The 20,213-nt window shown below is 41.5% G+C and overlaps 1 protein-coding gene across 1 annotated transcript in view; it reads left to right on the top strand.

Moving 5' to 3' along the window:
- The first annotated feature begins 9,810 nt into the window (after positions 1 to 9,810).
- The window catches only part of LOC124711486 (1,2-dihydroxy-3-keto-5-methylthiopentene dioxygenase), a 54,494-nt gene continuing 44,091 nt past the window's right edge, over positions 9,811 to 20,213 (top strand). Inside the window, exon 1 of the mRNA XM_047241631.1 lies at positions 9,811 to 9,965. The gene's annotated coding sequence lies outside the window, so the exon portion shown is untranslated. The remainder of the gene's footprint in view (positions 9,966 to 20,213) is intronic.

Raw genomic sequence — 20,213 nt, 5'->3', positions numbered from 1 at the left:
CTGCATCGCGGTGTAGCTTGCTCGCCAGGTTTCGAGAGGGTGCGTTTCTGGATGAGGTATCGAATATATTGCTTCCCCCTACTTATACTTCCCGAGGAGATCACGAATGTAAAATTAGAGAGATTAGAGCGCGCACGGAGGCTTTCAGACAGTCGTTCTTCCCGCGAACCATACGCGACTGGAACAGGAAAGGGAGGTAATGACAGTGGCACGTAAAGTGCCCTCCACCACACACCGTTGGGTGGCTTGCGGAGTATCAATGTAGATGTAGATGTAAAGAGTGTTTTCATATGCATATTCAGTAGTATTTATTTATTCATTTTTTTTATTACAACACACTGTGCCTCCCTTTCCACCCTCTAACCCCCCCCCCCCCCCCCCAAACCCTATCCCATAAAACTGCCTTTCAGTTTGTTTTATAGGCAGATTTAGCAAATTTTATTATTACTGAAACTGCGTTCACAAGATGCTACAGTCACTGGAATTGTCATAAATATCCTCAAAGATATTCCAGTGTTTGGATAAGCATCTCTCAGCACATACTTTGAAAAAAACCGAATCCCATTATACCTGAGAAACAGGAGGCAATATATAGAAATGTCAGGAGAGAGAATAAGGCCTGCTTTATAAAATTATCAATATACATTTTCTGATGTTACCAAATTTCTGACATGGGGGAAATTCTTCTGTTACTGATGGTAAGTGAATGCTTAATGTGAACCAAATCTCAAGAACACATTGCATTTTCATCTACTCCCAACTGGAGGTTTGTATTTATTAAGTAGTTATTGTTACCTTTCACACCTAAAATGAAATTATGTTGTGATTGTACAGAATTATGCATTACAGTGTTCATTTTATGTCATACTGGTACGAGCATATGATTATTTATGTTCACATTTCACAGCATTTCAGATACTGAGGACACAATCATTAGCACAGCACTTGTGAGGAAGTACACATATTTGTAAGACATTTCACTCCAGCCCTACAAAAATATAGTGAAAAAAGCAAAAACATGGACCATGATTGCAGAAGAGCTGAATGTTACTAGTAAGTACAAATACGTTTTTATTTCACAAAATTATTTTATTATGTAGTTATTACTTTATGTTAGGTACCTCATACAAGTATTACAAACAATTCTATTAAAATAATCAGCAGAAGTTTCACAGACTTGAATTGCAGCATGATTTGTTCTCAGATTGGTAGCATGTGTTGGCAACAGTGCTTATGTAGGCCATTTGACTTCTTCACTTTGATCATTAGCTGAACATTCATTGTCATTCTTCATTATAATGAAGTTATGCAAACAGCAAGCTACTTTAATTGTGCACTTTGCATGTCACTCATCTGTATCTGTCATTCTCAGAAATACATGCCATTTGATAGCCAATATATCAAACACGTTTTTGATGACACGACGTGCTCGAGAGAGCTGTGCATTCAAACTTTTTTCTGTGATCAGAGATCATTTCGGCTTTTGGATATGGTTTCATTAGGTATGTGATGAATGCGGATGTGTGTGCCAGGTAATGGGTTTTGAGGTAGAATTGTTTTTCCAGCAATATATTGTGGGTAGAATACTAAATTCTCAAAAATACTACTGTCATTATGTTGTCCTTAACTTCCTATGTCACCGACCATAAACTTGTAGAGTGGGTCCACCAACACCAAAAGAATGAGTGAAAAATTATAATTTTGTAACAATAGTAGCCATATCCAATGTTCTTGGGACATTTTAATTTAATGTGTTTCCCGTCTATTGTTCCAACACAGTTCGGAAAACCCCATAATGATGAAAAACTTTTCTCAGCTTTTTTTCATGTCTGTGTCATGGGAGGAAGCAAACAGATTGGCTTCAAAATATTCCACATTTCTTGAAAAACTTCAACTACTATGTTTTTTCATTAATTGCGTGCAAACAGTTGCTCCTCACTGGAACTACTCATTTTCCAAGAAAAGCTGAAAAACACTTTAACCAGTGCAAAACACTACTGTGAACCTGCTCTGCGGAAAACTAAGACAACAACAGATCATTCACACAGATGTCCTGTGTCAATCCTGTCTGATGTGGATCCCATGTTGCACAGCTATACTCTAGAGAAGGGTGGACAAGCATAGCAAAATGAATCTCTTCAGTAGACATACTGAATTTTCCTAAGCATTATGCCAATAAAGTGCAGTCTTTTGTTTGCTGTTCTCACAACATTATCTATGTCACAGTTTCAATTTAAATTATTCAGAGTATTTAGCAGAATTTACAGGATTTGCGTGATTTATTGTTATGTGCAAAAATTGCCTTTGATTAATCAACCAGTGTGTATACCACTTTGGTCTGTCTTTCGGTTTCTGCCATTCTGTTTGCTTTTTTTAAAACAGAATTTCCACCATTTCTTAACAAATGAGTAAGCTTTGAAGTTAAGGCACCTACACATGCACCAATTTATCGGCTGACCGACCGACCCACTGGTTTTGTGGCAGCCTACACATGTCCCGACAAACTGCTCTCAGCACTTACAGTGCCACCATGTTTTTGTCGTTTGTTTAACTTAAGTTCATTGTGTTTATATTCTATGAGATCCTACTTGATTTTACACAGAAACGGAAAGCTAGAGTTTTTCTTGAAAAGAAAAAGCTGAGAGAAAGCTATGGGCAAATAAGTGCTAATCCAAGGAAAGAAATTCATCCATATTCTGTTACTTAAGCTGGAACCTTATCAAGTTAGTGTGTAGTGTGTATGTATGGAGTAACACTACATGCAAGTGAAGGTTCCATGCAATAAGATTTTTGGCTCTGCCTACACATAGAGGATCTGCCATCCATCAAGTGGTACTGAAAAAAAAAACAACAGACGTCGTCCTTGTGAAGACTAACGCTAAATGCAATAACGATTCCAGCCCGGTATACTATACCAGATGTTCAATCTCTTGGCTGTACCACTAATGCTCAAAGAACTCATCCATCAAAAGAAAATGTTTTCCATGACCTACACCAATCAAGGAACTACAACATTTCCTCGGAGTCCTGAAGTTCTGTCATTGTTTCATTCATAACCACGTCCTCCTAGCTGCGCCACTCAGCAAATTCTTACAAGGCAAACCAAGATCAAAGGATAAACATCAGTGAAATCTAGAAGCTGAAACAGCATTTTCTGATTTGAAGACTACCATTGCTGAAGCAGTATTCTTGGTGCACCCAGTACTGCAGGTGCAACTTGCAATGATGGTTGATGCATCTGCCTCCACTGCTGCTGCACAACAACAATGTGTGGATGAACATTGGCAACCACTAGCTTTCTTCAGCAAAAAGTTGTCACCTTTGCAGCAAACTTCGTCAACATATGACAGTGAGCTGTATGCTGCCAATGCATCCATCAAAAATTTCCAACCCATGTTGGATGGACAGTAGTTTGTTATGTTAAGGGATCACAAGCCACTAATATATGCTTGCCAATGTCTTGATTTCATCATCCAATTTACTACCAACATCATCCATGTTGAAGACGAAATGAATATGCCACTTGACATGCTCTCATGAATAGATTCTATTTCTGAAGCAATTGACTCTGAAGTTCTTGCGGTGGTGTAATAATTGGACGATAAATTACACGATTTGTTATGTAACCATCAGGCATCTGCATCATGCTAACACCATCAGCTGTCCAGCTATATTGTGACATTATCAATAACAGATGACAGCCATTTGTGACTGCCGAGTTTTTCCAACAGGCAATTGCCTCACTGGACAACATTTCACACCAAGGAGTTAGAACTGCAATAAAAATGGTAAAGTAAGTGTTCGTCTGGCTGCATATTGACAGGGAACGTAAGCAATTTGTGTGACAGTGGTGACCTATCAAAGCAATAAAATAGCGGCCATGTCAGGTCACTGCTGGGAAGCTTCATCCGTCCAAATCTACTACACTCCTGGAAATTGAAATAAGAACACCGTGAATTCATTGTCCCAGGAAGGGGAAACTTTATTGACACACTCCTGGGGTCAGATACATCACATGATCACACTGACAGACCCACAGGCACATAGACACAGGCAACAGAGCATGCACAATGTCGGCACTAGTACAGTGTATATCCACCTTTCGCAGCAATGCAGGCTGCTATTCTCCCATGGAGACGATCGTAGAGATGCTGGATGTAGTCGTGTGGAACGGCTTGCCATGCCATTTCCACCTGGAGCCTCAGTTGGACCAGCGTTCGTGCTGGACGTGCAGACTGCGTGAGACGACGCTTCATCCAGTCCCAAACATGCTCAATGGGGGACAGATCCGGAGATCTTGGTGGCCAGGGTAGTTGACTTACACCTTCTAGAGCACGTTGGATGGCACAGGATACACGCGGACGTGCATTGTCCTGTTGGAACAGCAAGTTCCCTTGCCGGTCTAGGAATGGTAGAAAGATGGGTTCGATGACGGTTTGGATGTACCGTGCACTATTCAGTGTCCCCTCGACGATCACCAGTGGTGTACGGCCAGTGTAGGAGATCGCTCCCCACACCATGATGCCGGGTGTTGGCCCTGTGTGCCTCGGTCGTATGCAGTCCTGATTGTGGCGCTCACCTGCACGGCGCCAAACACGCATACGACCATCATTGGCACCAAGGCAGAAGCGACTCTCATCGCTGAAGACGACAAGTCTCCATTCGTCCCTCCATTCACGCCTGTCGCGACACCACTGGAGGCGGGCTGCACGATGTTGGGGCGTGAGCGGAAGACGGCCTAACGGTGTGCGGGACCGTAGCCCAGCTTCATGGAGACTGTTGCGAATGGTCCTCGCCGATACCCCAGGAGCAACAGTGTCCCTAATTTGCTGGGAAGTGGCGGTGCGGTCCCCTACGGCACTGCGTAGGATCCTACGGTCTTGGCGTGCATCCGTGCGTCGCTGCGGTCCGGTCCCAGGTCGACGGGCACGTGCACCTTCCGCCGACCACTGGCGACAACATCGATGTACTGTGTAGACCTCACGCCCCACGTGTTGAGCAATTGGCGGTACGTCCACCCGGCCTCCCGCATGCCCACTATACGCCCTCGCTCAAAGTCCGTCAACTGCACATACGGTTCACGTCCACGCTGTCGCGGCATGCTACCAGTGTTAAAGACTGCGATGGAGCTCCGTATGCCACGGCAAACTGGCTGACACCGACGGCGGCGGTGCACAAATGCTGCGCAGCTAGCGCCATTCGACGGCAACACCGCGGTTCCTGGTGTGTCCGCTGTGCCGTGCGTGTGATCATTGCTTGTACGGCCCTCTCGCAGTGTCCGGAGCAAGTATGGTGGGTCTGACACACCGGTGTCAATGTGTTCTTTTTTCCATTTCCAGGAGTGTATTTGAACACGTTCACATAGATCTCATAGGAGGACCCTTCCCATGTCAGATGGATACACTTACTGTCTCACAGCTGTAGACAGTTATACATGCTGGCCTGAATATTCCGTATAACTGATATAATGCTGAAACTGCCATGACCACATTCTTTCATGGATGGATCACACAATTCAGCATACCTCTGCAGATGGCAATTGATCCGGGGGACAGTTTGAATCCTATCTCTTGAAAATGCTTGTTGTCTTACATGTCTCACATGAAGTGAAGCTCGACTACAGCATACCATCCAGCAGCAAATGGTTTAGTTGAGCATATGCACTGCCAGCTCAGAGTTGTGATGCCATGATTCACAACTTTGGACAGACATGTTACCTAATGTTGTCTTAGGTCTACATGCAACCCCAAAAGAAGATGACAAAGCAACAACAGTGGAGCTTGTGTTTAGTCGGCCTATATGTCTTCCTGGCAAGTTCTTTGCTGGTGTACAAAATGGATCCACTGGCCTGTCATACTTTATGAATAACCTGCATACACAGATACAGTGGCTAAATACAATGGCACCAAGGGATCAACCGAACTGCTGCCCATTCATGTTTGACAAGCTGTGTTGAATCATATTATTTTTTTGTTCTTTTCTTATATGTATGCTATATGTAAATTGAATGGATTATAAACACCTACAAAGATAAATTAAAGAGTTGTTTTGTGGTAAGGATAATGTTTTGATACATCCATATGAAACAAAATAAGAAATACGCTCTTCAGTTTATTAATTCCCATATCTTTACCCATTTGTTTCTATAAGTGGTAGTGTGCGGACATATCCTGGGATCCGTCATACGAGCATTGTTAAAAAATGTGTATTTCAACCTTACATTAAACATGTTATAAAAAGTTATTAGAAAGGCAAGATTAATTCATACATTTATGATGTCCATCCCCATCTGTTCATCATTTCACTCACGACTGATATCCAGCATCAAGAGGTTTTGAGCAGACAAGAAGAATTTATGTGAACAATGGAGGAGTGATCCTGCATCAATATTGTCATAATCAAGACTACGCACAATGGAATTAATGTGAAGCAGCATGTAAAACAAATTATGAATATTGACCTTGAATGTATTGATACTGAAGGTCTGTTTGATATTGGTATCTGTTAAAGTTCACCCCGGATCGTGCACAGTTTCCCATAAATTACCTTAAAATTTCTTTCAACTATTCTTTCCAATCAATTTTTCCAATTATTCATACAATTATTAATCAACTTCCACCATCACCCCACATATCACTATTCAGCTACATGACTGTCAATATGTTTTTATCCAATATGATGCGGTGCACAAGCCACTGTGGCCACCCTGTGATGGACTGTACTATGTAGTTATCATGCAAGGCAAAACATTTGCCGCCAACATTATGGGCATACCAACAGCTATCACCAGCCTTTTGTGTAACCACCCTGCTGCACTCACCTTGGACACAACAAACAAATCTGTCACTCCACCACCTGTTGCAGGGCAAGCCACAACAGTCGTCAGAGTCCACCACCAGCAAACTAGCAACAACCAGTATGTGGCCTGTTATCACCCAATCTGGATGATGTGTAAAGTTCATCAAAAATATTGGTGACACGAAGGGGGTGAGTAGTGAAGTGTATGCAAGTTAGTGTGCGGTGTTGTGTATTGTGCAGTGCCTATGTGTAAGTGAAGGTTCCTGTGTAGATCATCTTTGGCTCAGCTAATGATCTATATTTACTCTTTGTTTTTGTTGATATATTATCCTGTTGGTTTGTTTGTTCTTTTTCCTGATACGTTATTCTGTTTTTGTTCACTCTTATCACTTGGATATGTGGGGACACAAGCTCTATGGACTTCCGTCCCCAAGAATATCACTGCAAAAACAGTACCTCTGGACCTTGTGCAAAGTGTCCTGAGATGCCAAGTGTTTGAGTTGTATCTGTCCACATAATATGTATACATAAATATTGTGTATGTGAGTCAGTAACATAGACAGTCATTACACATCATGAACGTTGCGTTCACTACCCAAATGATATGAACACGCAACCTTCAGACTGGTGACCCTGAGTTTTTTGACAACTGCACCATGTGACATGTTGCTCCACCTCCACCTGATGTGAGAATCCAACTCATTCAAAATCATGGTAGCCAGCAAACCCACTATTGTGTCCGTCAATAGACTGAAGCCAGCATGGACTTCGGCAGAGATGCCGGGAAACAATAGCGCCCCTTTGACCTCATGCCATGACACAACAGCCTTTTCCATCATAGGCAATGTCAAGCACTACCTTTCAGAAGATATCACAGTGTCTCTACATGACACGACGATTGTGGTATCTACCACGTACAAAAACTGACAAGTTGGCAAGAGCATGGTGTTGCCATCATTGTACCACTCCACACCGATATCACAGTCAATCGATACAGCTTCACTGTTATCTGCGTTATCCAGGGATGGCATCCAACATGTGTCAGCCCCAGACCACAACACGGAAAACTGGACACAGGATCACGTACAACCACAGGCAGACGACCTAACAATGGCACATCTAGTACCACTACTCAGCCAGTACTGACGTCATGTACAGGCAGACCGCTGCGCCAACCAAGACTAGACAAGTACAACCTTGACAGCATCTCCCTGTGTGGACGCAAGCTCTATGGACTTCTATACCCAAGAATATCGCTGCAAAAACAGTTTTGAAATGAGTTTCTGAAACTTACTTGCAATCTTTTAAGCTACTTAACATAAATAAATTAATAACGTTTACGCGAAAATCTTTTATTTATTTTGCATTAGCATGACATATTTGCTAAATAAAATGTCTTGTGGCTAGGGCCTCCCGTCGGGTAGACCACTCGCCTGGTGCAAGTCTTTTTAGTCGACGTATTTACTGAATTAACTATAAATCACATTTCAGGTTTCTGGAATCACTGTAGTTAATAATTGTGGGGATACAACAGCACTGAATTTGTGGTCCTCTTAACTTCCGCCAGTCGCTAATAATACCGGGTGATCAAAAAGTCGGTATAAATTTGAAAACTTAATAAACCATGGAATAATGTAGACAGAGAGGTAAAAATTGACACACATGCTTGGAATGACATTGGGTTTTATTAGAACAAAAAAAAATAAAAAGTTCACAAAATGTCCGACAGATGGCGCTGGACAGCAAAACGTCAGTGACTGCTACCGTGACAGATGAGAGGTACGCCGATATATTACAGAATCGCATCATCCCAAGCCTGGCTGATAAACACCTGCTGGAACGTACGATGTTTATGCAGGATGGCGTTCCACCCCATATTGTTAGACGCGTGAAAGATCTCTTGCGCTTGTCGTTTGGTGATGATCGTGTGCTCAGCCGCCACTTTCGTCATGCTTGGCGTCCCAGGTCCCCCGACCTCAGTCCGTGCGATTATTGGCTTTGGGGTTTCCTGAAGTCGCAAGTGTATTGTGATCGACCGACATCTCTAGGGATGCTGAAAGCAACATCCGACGCCAATGCCTCACCATAACTCCAGACATGCTTTGCAGTGCTGTTCACAACATTATTCCTGGACTACATCTATTGTTGAGAATGATGGTGGACATATTGAGCATTTCCTGCAAGGAACATCATCTTTGCTTTGTCTTACTTTGTTATGCTATTACTGCTATTCTGATCAGATGAAGCGCCATCTGTCGGACATTTTTTGAACTTTTGCATTTTTGTGGTTCTGGTAAAACCCCATGTCATTCCAAGCACGTGTGTCAATTTGTACCTCTCTCTCTGCATTAGTCCGTGATTTATTCAGTTTTCAAATTTGTACTGACTTTTTGATCACCCGGTAATATAGTAGCTTACAGCTTCTGTCATTTCCGACATGTATCGGAAATAAAACCTCAATACACGTGGTCGACGTACTTTTATTCTCTGTAAGTACCACACGAAACCATTATGGATCCGTTAAAAATGAAAAACGTGCTTAATTTCTTGCATCCACATTGCTATACGGTACGTATTGCACGACGTGTCTCACAAATATCTGCTGTGTCCAGAAACTCACGAACCCCGCCGTGAAAGTTGGCGCGATAGCACTACTCGCAGCACAGTTTGTCGGGTGCTGGGTGGGGTGGTGTGAGGTTGGCTCTCCAGTGGTCCTACCTGACCGACAAGGAATATTAGAACCCGTGTAGGGGCCATTACTGTACGAAAATCTGGTCACTTGCCACTGAAATTTCTTTTCTACATCGACAGACGGCGGGCGAGAAGTAGATTGCAACTTATGTAGTGTGAACCACATCTGCAGCTATCTATTGCATGCACAGACATTTGCACAGATATCGGCGCAAACATGTCGTTGGGTATGGACGAGCCTTGCCAATTGCCAGTACATTCCCGTATCGATACACACTGAAAATGAAAGTATCGACAATGATATCGAGGAGTCGAGAATTGCTGGCTGCTGATAATTTCTACACCAATATCAAAACAAAAAGGTTAGGAGAATTAAGAGGAAGACGTATTCTTCGCGGAATCGGCTGTCACGCGACCTTCAAATTTGCATAAGACACGCAGTTGAACAGCGAGTTCCTGAAGGAAATCGATTGAAGGTAAGTCAAGAAGTACTACTGAAGATAACCGTTTTCAGTCATTATTTATGAACTGTACCTGCTATATTACGACCCTATGAATACAAACATCTACATATACGCACTGAAATCATTGTGAAATGCTTGGCTGAGGGTACTTCCCACTGCACCAAGTGTTAGGGTTTCATCCCGTTCCGTTCACGTACTGAGCGCTGGAAGAACGACTGTTTAAATGCCTAGGTGTGATCTGTAACTAATTTAATATTGTCCTCACAATCCCTACGTGAGCGGTAAGTCGGAGGTTGTGTTATACTCCTAGAATCATCATTTAAAGCCGGTTCTTTAAACTATATTAGTTGGCTTTCTCGAGACGGTTTACGGTTGTCTTCAAAAGGCTTGCAGTTCAGTTTCTTCAGCATCTCTGTGACACTCTCCCACGACTCACACAAACCCTTGATCATTCATGCTACCCTTCTCTGTACACATTCAATATCCGTTGTTTGCGCTATTTGTTGCGGATCACATACACTTGACCAATAGCCTATTCCAGAATGGGTCACACGAGTACTTTATAAGCAACCACCTTTGTAGATTGATTGCATTTACCCAGTATTTTGCCAATAAACCGAAATCTACCACCTGCTTTACTGAGTCTATGGGATCATTCCATCTCATATCCCTGCAAAATGTTACAACCAAGTATATGTACTAACTGGCTGATTCCAACTCTTTGATATTGTAGGATACTATGTTTTTTTCGTTTTGTGAAATGTACGGATTTACATTTCTGAACATTTAAATCAAGTTGCCAATCTTTGCACCACTTTAACATCTTATCAAGAGCTGACTGATATTTATGCAGCTTTTCACAAACAGCTCCTCATTATAAATGACTGCATCATGCACAAAAAGTCTGACGTTACTATTAATATTGTCTGCAAGATCATTAATATGTAACATGAACACAAAGGGTACCATCACACTTCCCTGGGCCGCACCTGAAGTTACTTCTACATCGGACGACTCTCCATCCGAGATAACATGCTGTGCCATCTAAACAAAAAATACTCAATCCAGTCACAAATTTCGGTAGATACCCCAGAGGATCATACATTTGACAATAAGCTTAGATTTTGTACTGTGTGAAACTGCATCATCTCCAATGTCTTCGTATAAAGATTTGAGGATTTCATGTGAGAACATGATCTGGTTTTTCAGAATGCATGCTGGTCGGCATGAAAGAGGTCATTTTATTCAAGATACCTAATTATATGTTAGCTCAGAGTGGGGATTAGAGAAGCGTCCGATTCCAACCGTCTGCTTTGACACATGACATCACCAATATGGTGGGAACGACCATTCTCAACGTCTCCAATATGGCGCCTATGACATCATTACTTAAACAACAGCAAATACATCTCTCTCCAAAAATATAATCAAACTAACGGGACCAGCGCAGGAAATTGGGGGCTTTTGGGTGGGGACAAACTAAATATAAACACACCATGATCCCAAACCACACAAAACAGTGACATAAAAGCACCACAAAATTCCCAAATTTCACTACACTTACAATATCGACAGCAATCAGTCACTTCCCTTCACCTACATAGCTCAGCCGCAATTGTCAATATCAAAAAATAAAAACCAACTACTCCAAAAATTATAATCATACCGCAACTATCGATACCACAAAACCAACACTTTAAACAACAAAAATTGGAATCAGACACTTCCCTGATCTACATAGGCCAACAGCAGCTCACAATACCAAAACACACATAGCTATGATGACACATTGGAATCGATCACTTCCCGTGACCTATACGGCTTAAACACAAATGGCGATACCAAACAAATTGAAATTGAGTACTAAGATACATAAATCAACTGCAAGTGCTAATACTAAAACAACCACCAACACATGCAGTAAATAACACCGACCCAAAAACACATTAAAACCCCACCAAATACCATAACACGCGAACAATAGACTCAAAAAAATGACTACTTACCATGAAAAAGTTTCAGCGCTACACACTAACCCCCAACTCTCATATTCTGCTTGTATATGCCACATTTCACTATCTCCATCACAAGCCCAAAAAGTTGCAGAAACTTAATGATGGACAACATGTCGTCCACCATTTAAGCCCGCAGACGCGCACTATTAAACTCGGAATTCATATCCATACCTAACAAAAGAGGCCACAAATTGAATTAAATGACTTACCATGCAACAAATATCAAACAACTCTGCAATAACATAAACACAACGGAAACTTAATTCTTAACTCACTGAAACTAATTTCCTTTCTTCTATAACAGTCACGACTGATAAATGCACACTTCAGGCACTGACACCCAAATGAACCCAATACACCACGTAACACAAGGACCATACACACACCACCAACTGCAACAAGACGACATCTTCAGACACAACACACTCATAAACTAAACTCTGTGGCATCATGACATCACACAACACAACACCCTTACGTCACGGGTCAAAGCCGACGGGTGGGATTGGATTCCTCCGTTGTCGCCCAGAATGTTCTAAGATTCTATAACAAATTGATGCCAAGGATTCTGGACGGTAGTTTTGTGGTCACTTCTACTATCCTTCTTGTAAAGGGATGTGACATGTGACCATTGTGTTCTTCCATGGTTTTTTTGTTTGATGGATTTATGACAGATTATAGTGAGAAGGGAGACACAAAATCAAGGGCATCCATACTTTGGGGAGGGGGGGGGGGGCGGACAAAGGGGCTCAGCCCTCTCTCCCCACACCCCCTAGCTCTCAGTGAAAGGAAAAGTTATATTGTTAATTGGGTATTTTTCATTCATGTTGTTGTTTGAGTGGGCGAAGGGGACCAAACAGCGAGGTCATCGGTCCCATTTCATTCATGAAAATGGTTTAATCATCAGTGTTACTTGGATTTTTGGCAGGCTTGGAACTGAAACTTTTGTATGACTACTTACAAGTCTGCATTCGCGTTCCAAAATATTAAAAGTACTTCATACCTGCAGGTAAAGGTCCCGCCCTTCTGACTATCGCATGGGCACCCTTGCATAAAATAGAAGATTGTTTGTCTGTCTTACAATATTTGCTTAAATATGCTTAGGTGCTTCTTATTAGCAGTTTGTTGTTACAGTAAACTGATTTATGCAGGTGATGTTAAGTATCCAGACACATGGATGACACAAAAACTGGAATTTAGGGTAGCAGAACAAAAGCAGGAATGCTGAACTCAGCTTTCAAATTTTACATTACCAAAGAATATCGAGGAGTACTATCCTGGCTTATTCTGTTCGCTACTGGAAAGATAGGTATTGTAGATATTAGTGCCAGTGGTGTTGAGGAACAGCTACAATTGTTGAAATTAAAAAAAGCCCGAAGACCTGATGAAGTCCCTGTCAGTTTCTGAGATTCTATACAAAATATGCAAGCCCACCCCTAACCCTTAAGCGTAATATACTGCAAATCCCATCGTCATTGTAATGACCTATCTCAAACAAAATGACCTTTTAACCAGCCAGCATGAATTCCAAAACCACATGTATGTGTCGTGTTTAATCCAACTTGCAAGTTTCTAATGTTCAGCATGTAACGATGTTTACAACTTAATTTGAAATGTGAAAGTAAAATGACTCATTCCATGTCATTACAATATATCATGCAAAATTACTAATTATAACATCCTGAAAGCTAAGGATCAGGGCAACCAGATGGATGTAGTATTTCTTGATTTCCGAAAGCATTTGACTCATTAATACACCAACACTTATTAACAAAAATATATTCATATGGTGATTAAAACAAAATTTGTGATTGTATTTGAGAATTTCTTGGTTTGGAGAACTCAGATTCTTATCTTGGATGAAAGTTGTAGATAGATGTGGAAGTAACTACATGTGTGCTCGGGGAAGAAGTATATTGGACAGGATGATTAATCTGTGTGTTCTCTTTATTGCACAGAGTAAATCATAACGAACAAGTCAATACAAAGACTATCTATCAAAATTCCCTATCAATAATATACAGTCTGCCAAGACTGAGTCGTCTTCCGTTTCTTGTGTCAGCTGCTTGTACAGGAGCTGATTTTGCCAAATCAGCCCCCCCCCCCCTCCCCCCACACTCTTTTAAAAAATAGCCAATTGTTCCAGGACTTGCCAGCTGTTGAAGGTGTTGCCAGTAGCAATGTAGAATTTCCAAAAACCTGCACAATAGTCTGTAGGTTGTCAGCAAAACCATATGTTGCACTGCTGCCACATATCCAGAAATTGGTGACAGACAGCTGATGAGACTACCTTTTGTGGCGGTGTTCGTAGCGACAAACACTTGGCTGCAGAAATGGCTTACGAAGTCACCGCCACACTTTTAATAGTGGGCCGACCGGTCCGCTGGAACAGTGAACAGAAAGATGAAAGCCCAAACACTCATATTAAATAAAAGTCGGTACTTATCTTTTATTAATGAAGATACAGTAACACAGTAGTGAACTCAGTGTCTACAGAAATCTGTCTAGTTCGAGTCGGAGCGGCTAGGTCAGCGTCGGCTGACGACAAACAACAACTCTGCTGCGATGAACACACAACTGACTACCAAGTACACAATTCGGAGGCGAGTATACAACTGAGCGGCGAATGCAGAACTGTCTTAGCGCTCGCGACTCCAGCGCTTAAGAAGCCAGAAGCCAGCGGTGGCGCGCGCAGACTTGCGGCGATTTCCTGTCTCGCTGGCGCTGCTTATGCGGACGGCGTCCGGACTTTGATGCTGCCAACCTTTTGGCAGTGGGCTCGGGTGGCATTACTGGCTAGGACATAACACTACCTAACCTGAAAATTGCACCTCTAATTTGCCGTAAACACTCTTTGCAGTATTAATGACTGTTCCATATTTCTGTAGGCACTGAAAAACCTGCCACAAGTGGGTCACATGCTCATCAAATGTAGGTGAAAATATGAGGATATTATCCATGTAACAGAACCCCGTGGCAACCCCATAGCACTTCATGCATAAAATACTTCCATGTCTGTGCAGTGTTTTTCAATCCAAAAGGTATGGATCTCTACTGCAAAAGCCTAAGAGGCATTATACACCTTCCAGCACTATCAGAATTTGCAAAAATGCTTTTGCACAATAGACCACACTATTAAAGCCAGTCTCGTGATGAACAGGGTAACAATCAGGAATCGTGTGGGCATTAGTGCCCTGTAGTCCCTATGAAATTCTCAGGAACCATCTTTCTTGCACACCATGTGCAGTGGGAATGCCCAAGAATTATCCGATCTAGTTACCCCACCTGCTTTCAACAACCCCTCAAACCCTACTTGTACCATCAGGAGCTTGTCTTGTGGAAGTCCCCCTCGGCTGAGCTGTAATGTTGGCCAGGTAATCTGCAGATATGTTGTGTTGTTGAGTGATCATATTTCCCATCGGTGGTGACCAGAGGTGAGCGCACTGGAAATTCTTGTATATGTGACCAAAAAGAATGCGATCATATACTGTAGTAATGGTTTCTGTCAGCCAAAAAACACTGATATCTGTGGACAGCATCACGTGTGACACACCCAGGTGGTTCCCACATATTTATACAGGATCATTTATCTCCTCATTTACCAGCACAGATAACACAGTTGACAGATTGGCACTGCAGTTCACTGTTATCAAATAGTGGCTCACAAAAGCTGGTGACAAATGAATCTGAGACCAAAAATCCACAACAATGATAGGTTCAAGAACATTTGTGACTTTTGGCATGTAGGTAACAGAAGGGGCTGGTGCACTGGCAAGCTGCATCTCCTAAATGCCTGTGATACCAGCACCATTGGCGAGTAGTCTTCTCAAATATATGCAGATAATCTTTCTGGCATCCTGTCTGCTTATGGCGATTCCACCTACTTTTAATTCTCTCTTCGTTTGTCTCCTTGGTGTTGACGTACTGCGTTGCTACACTGGCTGAAAAATGGGGTTTGTGGATTCTGACACTGACTACTTTAAACGATGTAGCCAACAGATACACAGTGACATTTTACTCTACTTTAATTTCACTGTTCACAACGCCCCAGTAATATACAGTTATATGGCCAGTGCACTATTGTTTAACTTTCAATAAGCCTCATTAATAGTTTTAATAGTTTAGAGGCAAAACTCCACATACTGCTGCAATAGTTTCTTGTTGAACATCTGTGAGCAGTAATACCTAACCACAAAGTTCACTGTTCTTGAAGAATAATTGGGTACATATGGAGCAGACACTGTCACTGTTTCTACACATGGCCTCATTGTTTAACACTTATTCCACAGTTAATTTGAAGCATTGTTGTTGTTCTAACCAGCAAAGGTTACTCATCTGAATCTCAGCTGTGGACCGACTTAGGCTGAATTATTTGTTTAAATCATGAAATTAACAAATATAGTTACGTAAACAATACTTTTGACAAAACTGTTAATTACTTTGGAATTAATGAAGGGCTGGTTTTGCTAACATGTTTTTTAATAGAGCTAAATAGATACTTAAAGATTACTAGTACTTCGTCTTCCAAATGTTTACAATTATTACAGAATTTATACTTGTTTATATGTCAACAATAGAATTTAAGCTACGAAACAATTACTGATTTCACCCTATAATAAAGGATGCTAACCTAAAATAACCAAAATAAATTAAAAAATCAAATACATATGTAAAACTAAACACAAAATTAGATCTGTTGTTATAATCTTTAAAACTGAGGGTCAACCTTTCTCTGTTATGAAAATGCAGATTATATTCATGTATGTTAATGGTAATTAGTTAAAATTGAAAAAACAAATTAAAAGAGCCAGAGGTCAAAACAAGAGGGGAATTAAAATTATCCCAGCTTGCTTTGTCACATGCTGCTCAGGAGTGTGCTCATACTGGGGTTGAAAATGCACTGCTGTGACAATAACTTGCAGGTTCAGGTTCACAATTTGGTCCTCTTAACTGTTCCAACCACTGCTCTTGTGTTGGTGCATCTGCACTTATCATATGTGTTGGGATGCTAGTGGTGGCACTTGCTGCTTCAGCATGCATTCCTTGACCATTGTCTGTTGTACTCTCAATTTAAGCACTTACCTTAACATCAGGCAAGATGTTCACTGCTGCATCAACCTTCTCTACCAACGCCTGCAACGACAAATCATGATGGTTGCCATGACTGTGCAGATACTAACTGGTAACGTACAAAGCCATGTGAATCCATCATGACTATAAAGGCAGCAGAGCAGGGCTACCTAAAGCACATAAAGCTTGCACCTTTTGAGATGGGGGATCTATTGCCTAACTGCTCGCCATTAAAACCTTTCTGCAGCCAAAGCTCTGGTGACAATGTGTAGCGTTGTTTGAGCGCCTCCTGTAGTGATTTGTAACAATGGTGTAGTACATCTTCTATGAATTCTTCTATCACTGCTCCTTCCAAATGTGCAAACATGCTTCCATACTTGTCATTGTTGGGGCTCACCCAAATTGTTGGAAGGTGCACACTACATGCATTAATCACATAATGGACGATGAGGCTAGAATGGCGGACATTTGACATAACCAAAATGAGTCGTAGAATACACATCTTGCCAATTTATGTTAGTGACTGTACGATGTGGCAAAGCTGGAGACAAGGATTTTTCCATTTTAAATGTAGTCTCTGGTGATTGCAATGTTCAGTTCTGAATATCCTCTTCAAGTAATTGCATGATGCTCACCACCATGGGCATTTTGTTGAAAAGAAGTAAGTCCCATATAAAACTGCAGCCAGAGTGATTAATTAATATATTCTTTTTGTTGCACACACCAACTTGTAACAAGTAAATATAAAGAATGTCAAACAAAACTCTCTGTGGATAATAAAGAGTCTCTGCCAAATTAGCGATTCATCTTCTCTCGCTTGTGTCACCTAGTTGCACAGGAATTGATGTCACCATATGTGTATATTCAGAGGGAAAAAGCTAGTCTGCTCTGTGTTCACAAAGGGATGACTGAGGGCTCCCTAGTTCTGGATACAGAATTCGGTCAACTTCAGCTGCTCATATGTTGTGTCCGCCCACTGCAGGCCTCGGTGATCTAATACAGAACCGTGCAAAGTGATTGTTGTGTAACAAATTGATAAATCTCTTGATGATTGTTGAAGCGGTTCCTAGCCCATCACAGGCACCGCCAAATACTCTTTCCACTCCTTGTAAAAGGTCTAGGGTAAGGAGAGCAAAAATGAAGAGCTTGAGTCCGGGCCCTTAGGGCATTAATTGATGTGTGAGTGCAAGTGTAATGCCAACATTGCGTTGCATAAATGCGGCTTGCTCTCTCCATACCGCCCCTCACTTATTAGAAGCTAATGTTTGGGAGTCCGTGGGCAGAGTGTGCTGCCTCTGCTCTCCTCACTGGCCTCAGAATTCATTCATTTTCTTGTGAATGAACCCTGCTTTGTACGTTAGCCACTCTGTCGTCCTGGATGTGTGGCACTGACCACTTTTCCATTGTGGTGTGGGTTGGCACCTTCGTGATGCCATTTTGTGGCACGTCACTGGTCAGTGCGCAGTCGATCCTTTAGGATGCCACAAAAAGCTTATATTGTTGAAAATGGTATTTATGTGTTTCTGGTTTCCCAGCCAACATATTTGCATATGGTAAAGGAATATATATGTTCTATCAAATTTATATGATTATAGTGAAGTGGTATTATGGAAAACAAACAACAGGGTGTCTAGGCAAACTTACAAGAAGCTGGAGGGAGGAGTGTGATGTGTCATGTCAGTTCCTTAGTTAATGTACATATGACTTTTTATCGGTTTGTAACAACTGCTTTCCCAAGAAACAATAAAGTATTCCACTAGTAACACATCCAAAAGCTCCTGGATGACCAAAGAAATCAAAATATCCCATGCAAGGAAAAGGCAGTTGTCGTCGTCGTCGTCGTCGTCTTCAGTCCAGAGACTGGTTTGATGGAGCTCTCCATGCTACTCTATCGTGTGCAAGCTTCTTCATCTCTGAGTAACTATTGTAACCTACATCCTTCTGAATCTGCTTAGTATATTCATCACTTGGTCTCCCTCTATGCTTCCCTCCGATACTAAATTGATGATCCCTTGATGCCTCAGAACATGTCCTACCAACCTATCCCTTCTTCTAGTCAAGTTGTGCCACAAATTCCTCTTCTCATCAATTCTATTCAGTACCTCCTCATTAGTTATGTAATCTATCCAACCAATCTTCATCATTCTTCTGTAGCACCGCATTTGGAAAGCTTCTATTCTCTTCTTGTCTAAACTATTCATCATCCATGTTTCACTTCCATACATGGCTACACTCCATACAAATACTTTCAGAAACGACTTCCTGACACTTAAATCTATACTCGATGTTAACAAATTTCTCTTCTTCAGAAACGCTTTCCTTCCCATTGCCAGTCTGCATTTTATATCCTCTCTACTTCGACCATCATCAGTTATTTTGCTCCCCAAATAGCAAAACTCCTTTACTACTTTAATTGTCTCATTTCCTAATCAAATTCCCTCAGCATCACCCGACTTAATTCGACTACATTCCATCATCCTCGTTTTGCTTTTGTTGATGTTCATCTTATATCCTCCTTTCAAGATGCTGTCCATTCCATTCCATTCAACTGCTCTTCCAGGTCATTTGCCATGTCTGATAGAATTACAATGTCATTGGCAAACCTGAACATTTTTATTTCTTCACCACGGATTTTAATTTCCACTCCAAATTTTTCTCTTGTTTCCTTTACTGCTTGCTTGATTTACAGATTGAATAACATCGGGGATAGGTCTGTCTCACTCCCTTCCTAATCACTGCTTCCCTTTCATGCCCCTTTACTCTTTATAATTGCCATCTGGTTTCTCTAGAAATTGTTAATAGCCCTTTATGCCCTGTATTTGGCCCCTACCACCTTCAGAATTTGAAAGAAAGTATTCCAGTCAACATTGTCAAAAGCTTTCTCTAAGTCTACAAATGCTAGAAACATAGGTTTGCCTTTCCTTAATCAATCTTGCAAGATAAGTTGTAAGGTCAGTATTGTCTCACATGTTCCAACATTTCTACAGAATCCAAACTGATCTTCCCCGAAGTTAGCTTCTATCAGTTTTTCTATTCATCTGTAATGAATTCGAATTAGTATTTTACAGTCATGACTTATGAAAACGATAGATCAGTAATTTTCGTACCTGTCAACACCTGCTTTCTTTGGAATTGCAGTTATTATATTCTTCTTGAAGTCTGAGGGTGTTTCACC

The sequence above is a fragment of the Schistocerca piceifrons genome, chromosome 1, assembly GCF_021461385.2.
Source record: "Schistocerca piceifrons isolate TAMUIC-IGC-003096 chromosome 1, iqSchPice1.1, whole genome shotgun sequence".
Taxonomy (NCBI): Eukaryota; Metazoa; Arthropoda; class Insecta; order Orthoptera; family Acrididae; genus Schistocerca; species Schistocerca piceifrons.
This window is presented reverse-complemented; position numbering and strand designations above follow the sequence as displayed.